Genomic DNA, 12805 nt, shown 5'->3' with positions numbered 1-12805 from the left:
TGGTTTGATGGTGATTCGATGTAAATGTAATATAACTGCATTACTTGATTCTACCACTTGTCTGAATTGCACGCTTTTAGCTCCATTGGTGCGTAGTTGAAAAAATTGGCTTAAATTTAACATACATTGCACGTTCCAAATAATGTACATTTTTTGTTAATTTAACGTAATGTAAATGCGTTAAATGGTGACTGCTATGGTTAATACTATGTTAATATTTCAATGTAAAAGGAATGAAAACTTTATAGTAATTTGAAAGAAATTTGGTGTATAATTAATTAAACTATATTTTTAATGAAATTAATTTAGAAAAAAAATTATTCACGATCTGTAGTTATTCTTACGTCTATTATAGAATAAAATCAACATTTTTTTATTGTAGATTTAATTAGATAAATTCTGTAGTCTAATAATATAGAACATATTTATTGTGCAAAATTAAAAATATATGCACATTGTGTTATTTTGACATATTTTTCAATTGTTTTAATAATTTAACATTTGAGTTTAATTAACGCACAATTAAATAATGCCATTTTTAACACATTTATAATTGTATGTTCACACAATTAACATATAAATGTGGTAAAAATTTAATACAAAAATTTTAAATGGCATATTTTTTAACAAGAAAACACAAATTTTCTATGCATTTACGTGATTTATTTGCGATAAAAATTGTGACACATCAGTTATTTTTTTTTTTTTATACACATGTAAGAATGATGAGAAATTGTTATAATAATCAATAAATGCAAAATATATTTGTAAAAAATAGAATCGTGCCACAATAAGATTGATATCGATAGATGAGTATGTAAAGAAGAGATATTTAATTTCTTGAAATGATGCTATTCCATTTTCAATATTTTGACGAAGCAACGGGCAAATAAAATTTATACGTTTAATAATCGTAATTTATCTTCGTTTTAATTGCCGAAATAAATCGGCTCCACACAGCCTTCGTTTAACTTTGGAATTATCGAGAAAGTTCTTAACACTCGAGAGTATTAACGAGCGATCTATCAATGGACAGATATTTAACGAAGCTAATTGATCGAAGGAAGGCCATTATATTCGCCAATAATGATCGCTCCCGCTCACAGCTGACTCGTTCAATTCAATTCCGCGAATCTCGTCATCGTGTACCGTGTTTTCCGCATCCTTAATTATTGTCGCTAACAAACGTGGGCGTGCGATACCGAAAGAAACGAACCGTGTCTCTCCGCACATCACTCGTTTTTATATTGAAATCTGAAACGCAGCGAAAATCTCGAATTTTCCGCCATCTCAATTTTCAACGCCTATTATGAACATCATTAGATTGGCTTTTGTCGGCCTTTTCTTTTTTCAAAGATGTTCTCACCAATTTCTTAATAATTATTTTTGTTAATAATTATCTCTAAAAGCAGTCATTTTTTAAAATTTATTTTTTTATTTTTTCCAGAAAATTTAAATTTGACACGTTGAAAAATTCTACGGCAATATAAAAAAAATTTAATGCGTCTCGAAATTCGAGATATCAAAGTAAGTAGTGTTTGAAAAATTTTTGACACACACACGGTCTTTTTATGCTCGAAATTAAATCTACATATTCCGTGATTTTCGTCGACGTAATAAAATCTGCGTGAAATAATTCGTATAGTACTCACATCGCATGTTGAATCGGAATTATGAAAAATATTAATTGCCTTTTACATTAATAGTTTTATACAAAAACTCGGCAACTTTCCGGACGCGAAGTACAATACGCTCGTATCGTATATACAAGGTGTCTTAAAAATTTTGATACACTCGAAGTGTGAAGGTAGATTGGGCCAAACTGAGTCGAAAAGTCTTATACCATTTTTCAAAATTTGCAATAGTTTTGCGTTATTAATTAAAATATGTGAGCTAATGAGCGCGTTGGAAAGCAGTAGGCCGGTATCGGCAGGCATGTACGATGGATTACTTGTGTACGTCTCTTAGTAACAAAAGCATCATCTAAGCGAGAGGGGGAGTCACGCTGTCATCTCTTGCTCAGATGATACCTTCGTTGCTAAGAAACGTAATCCGTCACAAGTAATCCGTACACAAGTAATCCGTCTTACATGCCTGCCGATTCGGGCCTATCGCTTTCCAACGCGCTCATTAGCTCACATATTTTAATTAATAACGCAAAAATTATTGCCAATTTTGCAAAATGGTATAGGACTTTTCGACTCACTTTGGCCCAATCTACCTTCACACTTCGGGTGTGTCAAAATTTTTAGGACACCCTGTATATATATATATATATATATATATATATATATATATATATATATAATTTATTAATTTACAATTTTTATTGACTCCCCGTTTCTTCTCCCTTCCATTCCATTCATTCATTCCGATATCAATTATAAAGAACGAAACGCGATTATTTCCCACGCTCGCGGAATTATTCGCCTCGCTTATTACCTGCGTCGTTCTCTCGCGTCAAAGTGAATTATTTCTCTAATTTTGTCCCTTGTACAAGAGGCGATCGTCGTGGTCGCGCTGCTAGAAACTCGTCGCCGCAAATTGCAAGACCCTTACTACAGAGGAGAGACATAGGAAGAAGAGCCTCGCGGGAGAACCGGATTGCCGTCCGTTTCCGCGGCTTGTCGCTCGATTAATTGTTCAAAAGCGAAATCAACCGGCAGGTCGGGAAGCAAGCGGCGAGCACGGGGAATCTGGGTCGTAACATCCGGGGTGAAAAGCCTAAGGGGCGATCTCTAAACAGAGTTCTGCGGCTTTATGTCCCCCCGACAGTACACGGATGTACTATGAAGTTGCAGCGAGTCGCAATGGGATCAACACGTCCGTTCCGCAATATTATTCCGTTATTCTCTCACCCGTGGCTTTTCTCTCTTTACGGCCACTTCATTTTCCATTAACAGACTGAAAAAGAGAAAGAGAGAGAGAGAGAGACAGAATGGAGGAGTATTATTTTTTCGATATTTTTACACGGTTGACTAGAAGTGCGATAATCTCGGCAAAAACGAGAGTCGAGCAAATCCGGGTCAAAGCTAAACTCGAATTCTATTTAGGAATGGGCTTAGGTGTGCTTTATGTACTTTACGAGGATAGCATACGCGGAGTGATAATTTTAGAGGATGGTGGAAGTCGGCGTCGAATCGAGGTCGAATTCGAGCAATTCTATTTGCGACACGAGGGGCGGCAAGATGAAAAGAGTAGTGGAATCTACGCGGGCTATGAAAGAATGACGAGACCCGATCGGTTCGTCGCGAACAACCGCGATACGCTGATCGAAATGAGGTTGCCGAGAGTTTTTATCCGCGTTTTTATTATTATATACAGCGCTTTTATTATTGCTGGACTGATCTGGAGGGAGGAATAAAGTTTTCCCATTCCCCCTACTTCGACGCGAGAGCTTCTTCTCTATTATCGCATCCAACGATGCGTTCGGCTCTATCGCAATTGCGGGAAATGGAATATCGTCAATTTAATAAACTCGTGACTTTAGTGCGAAATAAATCGTCGATGATGAGCACGAGACGTCGTAAGACGTACATATATCGCCGCAGATGGATGGACTTTATTCTAAGATAAACGATTGAAATTTTTTTTACGAGCGTATAATATACATTCAATCAGAAAATTTGTGTTTTCTAATTAAAAAATATGGCGGTTAAAATTTGTGTGTTAAATATTTACGGATGTTCTGGATGTACAATACAAATAGTAGCAAAAAATTGTCAAAATTAAAAAGAAAACATGTTCCTTACGTTTATACTGTTTGAAAAATTAAAAAAATAAATTCGGGTTATGAAAAAGATTAAAGTATCACAAAATAATATGGATTTTGACGTGTTCGTAAAAGAAAATAGTTGTAATTAATACTTTTCCTAATTTATGGCAAAAACTTTTGATCGTGAATATCCTCTGAAATCAACTGCAAAAAACAATGAAAAACGAGTAATTTGCAGAAAGAGAAAAAGAGATAGATAATATTTTTCTACAATTTTTAGTAAATAACTTTTAAACGAATTAGTGGATCTAAATCAAGTTTTGCACAAATATTTATTAGAATTTCCTTAATATATGTGAAAAATTTTTATTTTATTGGTAATATTTTTTCTTTATCAAATTTCAATAAGTTCTACAATAGGCGATTTTCCATAAGAATCAATAGTAACTTTAAATTTAAATAACTTCCAAACCATTAAGAGAATTGTGCTTAGTTTTTGCACAAATATTCAGAAGAAGAAATAGTAGAACAATCTATGAAATTTTAATGCTTTTGTTAGTATTTCGATATATGTCACATACATCCTTAATACATTCGTATGCCAATTTAACATGTGGCTGTTAATTAAACTCAAATGTTAAATTATTAAAACAATTGAATAAAAGAATAAAAAGTAAAAAAAATTGTGAAATTAGAAACTTGCGCATTGCTTCCTCATAATTTTATTTCTGTTCCTTCATAATATCATCGTAATTGCAAATACATCCACATTTAATACCAATCATCCTTTAATGATACTTTATTATATAATTATATTATACAAATATCTATTTATAAAAAATGAACTTTTTCACCAATTCTCATCAAATTCAATACCAACCATCCTTTAAGGATACTCTATTCATGTAAAAATATTTAGCTCGACATCTCAAAATTTGTGCAAGTTGGAGCAACAGCACCCTTTTTTTAGAAAATTTTATTAAAAAAATCCCTTCATTGATCCTAGCCAAGTACAATAGCAACTAACTTTTAATGATACTCTATTCATATAAAAAAATTTAACCCGTTATCTCAAAATTTACGGCAATTAGAACAACGTCCTTTTTGTGTACATACACACATACGAATATTTTGTAAAAATATGTTTTTTTCGACGTTTCAGAACATTCTGAACACATTGGTATCAAAATTTGAAAGAAAAAAAAAAAAATTTTTTTTTACAAAAACTAAGCTTCCTTTATGAGAAAGCAAAATAACAATATGCATCTATTTTTAATTTTACACAATAACAGGATTTATTTGTTAAAATTTATAGAAAAAAATATTGATTTTATTCTACAATAGGAGTGAAAATGAATCTACAGAATCAATAACATTTTTTCAAGTTAATTTTATCATTAAAAACATTAATTTTTTACACAAAATTGATTTCAAACTACTATGAAGTTTACATTCATTTTGTATTGAAATATTAGCATAATATTAATGTCACCATTTAACATATTTATATTATGTTAAACTAACACAAAAATTTGTGCGTGAACCGTTTGGCACATGCGATATAGGTTACATTGAGACCAAATCTTTCGACAATGTGCTAGTCCGTGCACAAATCTGCGGATCTCGTCTTTTTTATTAGATACCGTCGTTATTCGAAGGCAGATACCCTGTCGACAACGGCACAACGAATGATCGTATGGATTAAGATTCCGATACCGCCAGAGCCATTTCACGAATTCAATTCCCAACCTCACGACGGATGGAGGAAGAGAAGAAGCCGTTGTAAATACATTCGATTCCAGCGCGTCACGAAGTGAAAGGAGGGGGCGGTGGCGGGGGTGGGGGGTCGGAAAAGAAGAGGAACATGCCCGTGAATTTATATTCGTTGCGCCCCGAAGACGGATAATAACGCTTCGCGGCTGGCGCCTGGCCAACTCTTAATCGCACCCTGGCTCGTTCTCGGGACTCTGCGAGCCAATATCTGAACCGTCCTTTGCGGTGTAAGTGTACGGATTGCCGACCTCCTCCTTCTTGTACACCACCCCTGCGCTGACCCCGATTCACCGGCGCCCGCGCTCAAGTTACACCTGGTTCGGCGATATATACGGCGATTTGTACGTACAAGTGACGTGTGGGATCGTAAAAGAAGGGAAAAATCCACCGAGCTTGATGAAATTCTAAAAACTGTGCGCTTCGCGAGTTGCTCTATATTTTACGTCCCACCATATCGCCCCGACATAAATGCAAATTATATCTGATCAATATATCTGCTGAATAAGAAGATATAATTGATAATATAAAGATTTGCAAGGATACAGGATTTATAAGTTCGAGGAAGGAAAAAAACCTAACCTTAAAAAAAAAACCTAACCTAATCTTATTTAAAATTGAAATTTTCTTTTTAATATTTATAATTCAAGGCACAAGAAGTCGCAAACTATAATAACTTTTTCCATTCTCACCAATCCCTTTTCGCGTCATCTATTTTAATATACTTTTAATATGACGTACGAAATAAAAAGCTGATTTTCTTTTTTTCAATATTTGAGATTTCTTATTTCTCGATTTTCTAATATTCGAGTTACATTATCGCTCGGATATTCGTAAAGTATTTAACGAATAGGAGCATAATTGCATTAGGAAAAGGCAAAAGAGACCTCCCTCAATATTTGCGAAAATAATCGACAAGCTAAAGAGCGTTATCAAGCTAAAGTTCGCGGACATTGAAATCTTTCTCGAACGTTAAACGATCCCGCGAAAGCTTCCTTTCTTTTTATCACGGCCGATGCTATCTTGTTTTTACAGACGTTTCCCTGCATAACATGCGAAGTAACGATCCGTGCCCTTTTTCGAGAAGGATACGGGTAAAACGATTATGACCGCGTGCAGTCGGCAAAATGCCAAAGAGAACTCGAATAAAACGCCTCGTTCCTTTATATGACGCGTTAAGGTAAAAAGTTAATGCGGGTCTTTGTTGTGGTAACAGTTGAGAAACTAATAATTGGGTCTATGCGAGCATTAATACAGGGTGTCCTAAAAATTTTGTCACACCCGAAATGTATTAGAGTAGATTGGGTCAAACTGAGTCGAAAAGTCCTATACCATTTTGCGAAATTTGCAATAATTTTTGCGTTATTAATTAAAATATGTAAGCTAATGAGCGCGTTGGAAAGCGATAGGTCGGTATCGGCAGGCATGTACGACGGATTACTTATGTACGTTTCTTAGCAATGAAGGTATCATCTAAGCAAGAGGTGACAGCGTGATTCCATCTCTCGCTTAGATGATGCTTTTGTTACTAAGAGACGTACACAAGTAATCCGTCGTACATGCCTACCGATACCGGCCTACTGCTTTCCAACGCGCTCATTAGCTCACATATTTTAATTAATAACGCAAAACTATTGCGAATTTTGCAAAATGGTATAGGACTTTTCGACTCAATTTGGTTCTATCTACCTTCACACTTCAGGTGTGTCAAAATTTTTAGGACACCCTGTATAATATTATGACAATGGGAGAGTATTGCGCACGATGCATTATTGCCTTGTTCGCTTTTCGCGAAATAAAGTTTCATATACACGGTCGGAAAATTCATGTTTTCTTGTTAAAAAATATGCGGGTTAAATTTTTCCTGTTAAATATTTAATATATTTATTTAATATATTAATTTAACATTAACATAACATTTAACATTAATTTAATTTAAATATTAAATTATTAAAATAATTGAAAAAGAAGTGTAAAAATAATTTTTAATTTTCCACAACAGATATATATTATTCCGTTTTTTTTAATGACAGGATTTATCTAAAATTTATAAAAAAAAATGTTGATTTTATTTTACAATAAGAGTGAGTGTGACTACACGTTAATGACTTGTTTTCAAATTAATTTTGTTATGTAAAAAGTATATATTGATTAAAATTACACGAAATTTATTTTGAATTACTATGAAGCTTGCATTATAATATTAACATAGTATTATTATTATCATTCAATATGTCTACATTATATGTATTACGTATTAATACAAAAACTTGTTTAGGACATGCGAATTTGTAAAATTTAAGTCAAACTTTCCAACTATGTAAAGGTACGAGAACTGAAATTTTTCCACGAATATTTTGTAAAAGAATTTTCGCTCCAACAATTTTCCTAAAAATTTTATACTGCGTCATAACTTGTTATTCTAACGCGAGATTAACTTTTAGGAATATTTATGAGTGGATTTGTTTAAATACAAAAACCGAGTTGATTCTGAAAAATACATGTATGAATATGAATATGAGTATATTGTGTAGATTGTAATAATCTACACAATAAACACACGTAAAAATAAATAAAAGTAATAATAGCTCTCTGAAAAAAAAAAAAAAATTTAACTTTATGTAATATTTTTTTTTCCATAACAATAAAAATATATTAATATTATATGTATATGTGTATACTTGATTTGAAACACACACGGACTGTGTAACGTCTAAAGAGAGCAGCGCAATCTATATATGAATCTAACATGCGATTACATTTAAAGATCGCATGTTCGTGAACCTAAGTACGTGATTGGCGTGAAGAATGCTAATGTCACAAAGATTTCGATGATTGCAATTTGTGACGGTTTTTTTGTCATATCTGGAACGCTTCAGGAATCTTCAATGCCATTTGCGGCTATCGTAAATCCGCCCGTATTGCTGCAATATCGTTTTCTTCTAATGGCGACCTCGTTAAACGTGTAATGGCTTCTCGATATAAGTAGTCGGCTTAAAGGTAACAAGGACATCCCGAAATTGTCGATCAACGTGAAGTCCATTGAACGTAACAGTGTGTATATACTTCAAGATTTTATATTTGATCGGGAACGTCGGACAGTTAAAGTTTCTTCGTGTTCTCTTTCTTCTGATTAAATATTTTAATCGAGAAACGTGCGCGTTTTTTTTTTTTTTTAATTACACAGAATTGTAAGAGTTTATAAAAAAAGTAGCGTTCAAAATAATATGAACGTAAAGACGCAAGTGGGAGAACTGAAAGATCTTGGAATTTCCCAACAACAAAGACTTAGAATAGGAGAGCCTGTTCAAAGGTGAGTGTTATTGTCCGGCGGGGGAAACAGAAAAACGTATACGCCGCGTGCATTCCTCGCAGTCATATTTTCGCAACGTACGCGAATAGTGCTGGACTATCTGCGAGAGCTGTGCAGTGGAACAAATACTTTGTGCGTGAATATAATATCTGCCGTTCTCCGTTTGAAATGGAAAATATCAGATCAGGGAAAGTCTGCAGAGCATCATGTATCTCCGCAAACAGATTCTATCACTCGAAGTCCTTCTGTCAAACGATAAGATCGCCTTAAGGACATTTTGGCTGTACAATAGTAGCAAAAAATTGTCAAAATTAAAAAAAAAAAAAGAAAATACATTTCTTACGTTTATACTGTTTGAAAAATCAAATAAATAAATCTGGATTATAAAAAAAGTCGAAGTATCACAAAATAATATAATTTTTGACGTCTTTGTAAAAGAAAATAGTTGTAGTTAATATTTTTCCTAATTAATTTTCCTAATTATTACAAAAACTTTTGAATAGTTCCTGAAATCAACTGTAAGAAAAAAAAAACAATTGCAAAAAGAGAAAGAGAGAGAGAGAGAGAGAGAGAGAGAGAGAGAGAGAGAATTCTTCTACAATTCTTACAATTAGTAAATAATTTTTAAACAAGCAAATAGATCTAAATTAAGTTTTGCATAAATATTTATTAGAGTAAAATATTTCTTAATATATGTAAAAAATTTTATTTTATCGTTTTTTTTCTTGTCTTTGTTAATAAGTTTACTACAATACGCGATTTTCCAAGAATCAATACTAACTTTAAACTTTTAAATTAACTTTAAATATTTTTTAAATTATTAAAAGAATTGTACTCAGGTTTTGCACAGATATTTAGAAAAAAAATAGTAGAACATTCGAGGAAATTTTCATGCTTTTGTCAATGTTTCAACATATGACATATATATCCTTAAGGATGTATATGACATATATCGAAATACTAACAAAAGCATTAAAATTTCACAGATTATTCTACTATTTCTTCTGAATATTTCTGCAAAAACTAAGCACAATTCTCTTAACGGTTTGGAAGTTATTTAAATTTAAAGTTATTTTCTATTGGATTCTTATGAAAAATGGTCTACTGTAAAACTTATTGAGAAATTTGACAAAGAAAAAATATTACTAATGAAATAAAAATTCTCACATATATTAAGGAAATTCTAATAAATATTTGTGCAAAACTTGATTTAGATCTACTAATTCGTTTAAAAGGTATTTACTAAAAATTGTAGAAAAATATTATCTGTCTCTTTTTCTCTTTCTGCAAATTACTCGTTTTTCATTGTTTTTTGCAGTTGATTTCAGAGGATATTCAAGATCAAAAGTTTTTGCCATAAATTAGGAAAAATATTAATTACAATTATTTTCTTTTACGAATACGTCAAAATCCACATTATTTTGTGATACTTTAATTTTTTTCATAACCCGAATTTATTTTTTTAATTTTTCAAACAGTATAAACGTAAGAAACATGTTTTCTTTTTAATTTTGACAATTTTTTTGCTATTATTGTACATCCAGAACATCCTTAAGAAGATGTGATCTTTGATTTAGCTTTAAATTTAATAAAAGAAACACGACACTAAATGTGAACGATAAATACTATGTACAATTCATAAACATTATTTACATAAACATATGTGTAGCTAAACTCAATAGATTCTTCGACTATACGATCATTTCAAGTTGAGATCTCATCTTCGTTCTCCGCACGTGTAAAAATGTTTTGCTAGAGATTTATTCGCAATTTATTCTCGCAAATATTTATTTCGAGGGCGCGTTTATCTTGCATTGAAAGGGAAAGTAGCAACACATGCTCTTGACGAACCCTCTTGTATAATGTAGTCGTGAACATTCAATTGTTGACGCGTACCTACGTGCTTCTCATTCAATATATATCGACGCATAAGGTTTTCTTTCTAACGCAAAAATATTAGCTGTCCAATTGGATTGAGAATGCCATTCTACATGGTTGAAAAATTTAGGTTAAATTTAATATATGTATATCGCGTGTCTTAAATTTCGCACAATTTTTTATGTTAATTTAACATAATATGAATATGTTAAATTCACATTAATATTATGTTAGACATGAATGTATTAAATATTTAACACCATTTTAATTGGTATGTTTTTTAACAAGAAAACAAATATTTCAATACAAAATAAATGTAAACTTTAATAGTAATTTGAAATAAATTTTCTGTAAAATTCATATTTTTAATGATAAAATTAACTTGGAAAAATGTTACTGATGGTCTGTAGACACTCTTATTGTAAAATAAAATCAACATTCTTTTCTGTAAATTTTAAGAGAAATTTTGTCACTTGTCACTTGTGTGTAAAATTAAAAATACATGCGCATTGTGTTATTTTTACACTTTTTTCAATTATTTTAATAATTTAACATTCGAGTTTACTTAATAAAAATATGTTAAATTAAGACATGTTATATATTAATATTAAATATTTAACACCAATTAAATTGATATATTTTTTAACAAGAAAACAAATTTTTTAACTGTGTATTTTCGTTTTTTTGTTTTATGAGTAATTGAAAAGATTTGTCTACTAATTAAAAAAATCCATATTTGTAGAAGCAAGTTGCTTTAATAATTATTATTTCAAATGTATTAATATATTAGTTATATTAAATTAATATATTAATTTACAGATATTTATGTTGTATAATGTACTTAAAAATTATTCAAACAAAAGATGAAGAAGTTTTCTGACATTTATGAAAGAAATAAATAATTTGAATAACAAAAAAAGTTTGTAGAAAGTTTTAATACTTGTATAATATTATTACGAAAATGTTTTATTAAATGGTAAAGAATATTAAGAAAAAGAAATCGCAAGAAAAATCGATTGTTAGGCATTTTATTTAGTTCAAGTTGCCTTCATAGGTCAAAGCATACACGGTTAGATGCTTTAAATTTTTAAGCACGTACTCTGCTTCAGTAGAAGCGATCCCACGCAAAGGGACACCCATCCTAAATTTTTCTCATCGTAGTAACTCGTGTGCAAGCAGAAAATTTCAACAACTGTCACATCGGAGAATTGTACGCCAGGGAATTATAAGGATTGCCAAAAGGGCTCCTACAATATTTGCCAATACTCATATTTAAACTTTTAAAGAATAAACAAGTTTTTTGATGTAGTATTTTGATGTCAAATTTAAGTGTACATTCTTGGACAAAAACATTTAACATGTAATTTAAAAAAAAAATACTTTAATAAGTTGAAAATACGCGTGGTAAAATATGCATTAAATATATTGCAAAAACTGTAATAATTTTCGTGTAATAATTTTAATGGCGAACACTTTGACGGGGATAAAGTCAATCTTCTCGCAATTTACATGTAAACACAAGCGTGTAAGAATATAGGACAACATTGATTAACACGAAGGGAATAGTTTTTTCTATTCTTTCAGTGCATCTTGTTGTCTCTTCGCGATAATCGCCCTCGTCTCTGTAATAACGTAATCCGAGCGTATATGAATAAGCGGGATGACTCAAAGTCGAACGACAACAGTGACGTGGCACAATCGCGCGCGGTATAGTATTTTTTTTTTTTTTTAAGGAAGGCTCATGCACTTTCAAAAGCATGCAAAACATTTTAAGATACAAGACAGGGAGAAGAATTTCGCTTCTCTTCTCTTGCTTTGTAGCGCACGCGAAAGTTTTTTTCCCTCCTGGCTCGTTCGCGAGAGGATACGATGACGTGAGCGGGCAGCAATGAAGGATACAATCAGGGTGGGTAAAATGAAGGAGAGAAAATTTCTAGGCTAAAACACGCGAGGAGTGTATAACTAATATATATCGGTCAGATATTACGAGGTACGCAATTTTTCGATAAATTTGATGGAAAATATTCCGTAGTATAATGTTTACACAATTGAACAATTTTGGCTTCTTAAATTCTTAAATATATATCGCATGTCCCAAAACGGGCCGTACAAATTTTTGTGTTAATTTA

At 31.8% G+C, this 12805-nt stretch overlaps 1 protein-coding gene across 4 annotated transcripts in view; it reads left to right on the top strand.

The window, feature by feature from the left end:
* Positions 1–12805, top strand: part of LOC126852239 (probable cationic amino acid transporter) — a 99686-nt gene that overhangs the window by 16107 nt on the left and 70774 nt on the right. Inside the window, exon 1 of one of the 4 annotated variants that reach the window (XM_050596824.1) lies at positions 8866–8930. The exons of the other annotated variants lie outside the window; for them this stretch is intronic. The gene's annotated coding sequence lies outside the window, so the exon portion shown is untranslated. Of the gene's footprint in view, positions 1–8865; positions 8931–12805 lie in introns of those variants that run through there. 4 annotated transcript variants of the gene reach the window in all.

Source organism: Cataglyphis hispanica, chromosome 10 (assembly GCF_021464435.1).
Source record: "Cataglyphis hispanica isolate Lineage 1 chromosome 10, ULB_Chis1_1.0, whole genome shotgun sequence".
Taxonomy (NCBI): domain Eukaryota; kingdom Metazoa; phylum Arthropoda; class Insecta; order Hymenoptera; family Formicidae; genus Cataglyphis; species Cataglyphis hispanica.
The sequence above is the reverse complement of the archived record's forward strand: the minus strand, read 5'-3'. Positions and strand labels throughout refer to the sequence as shown.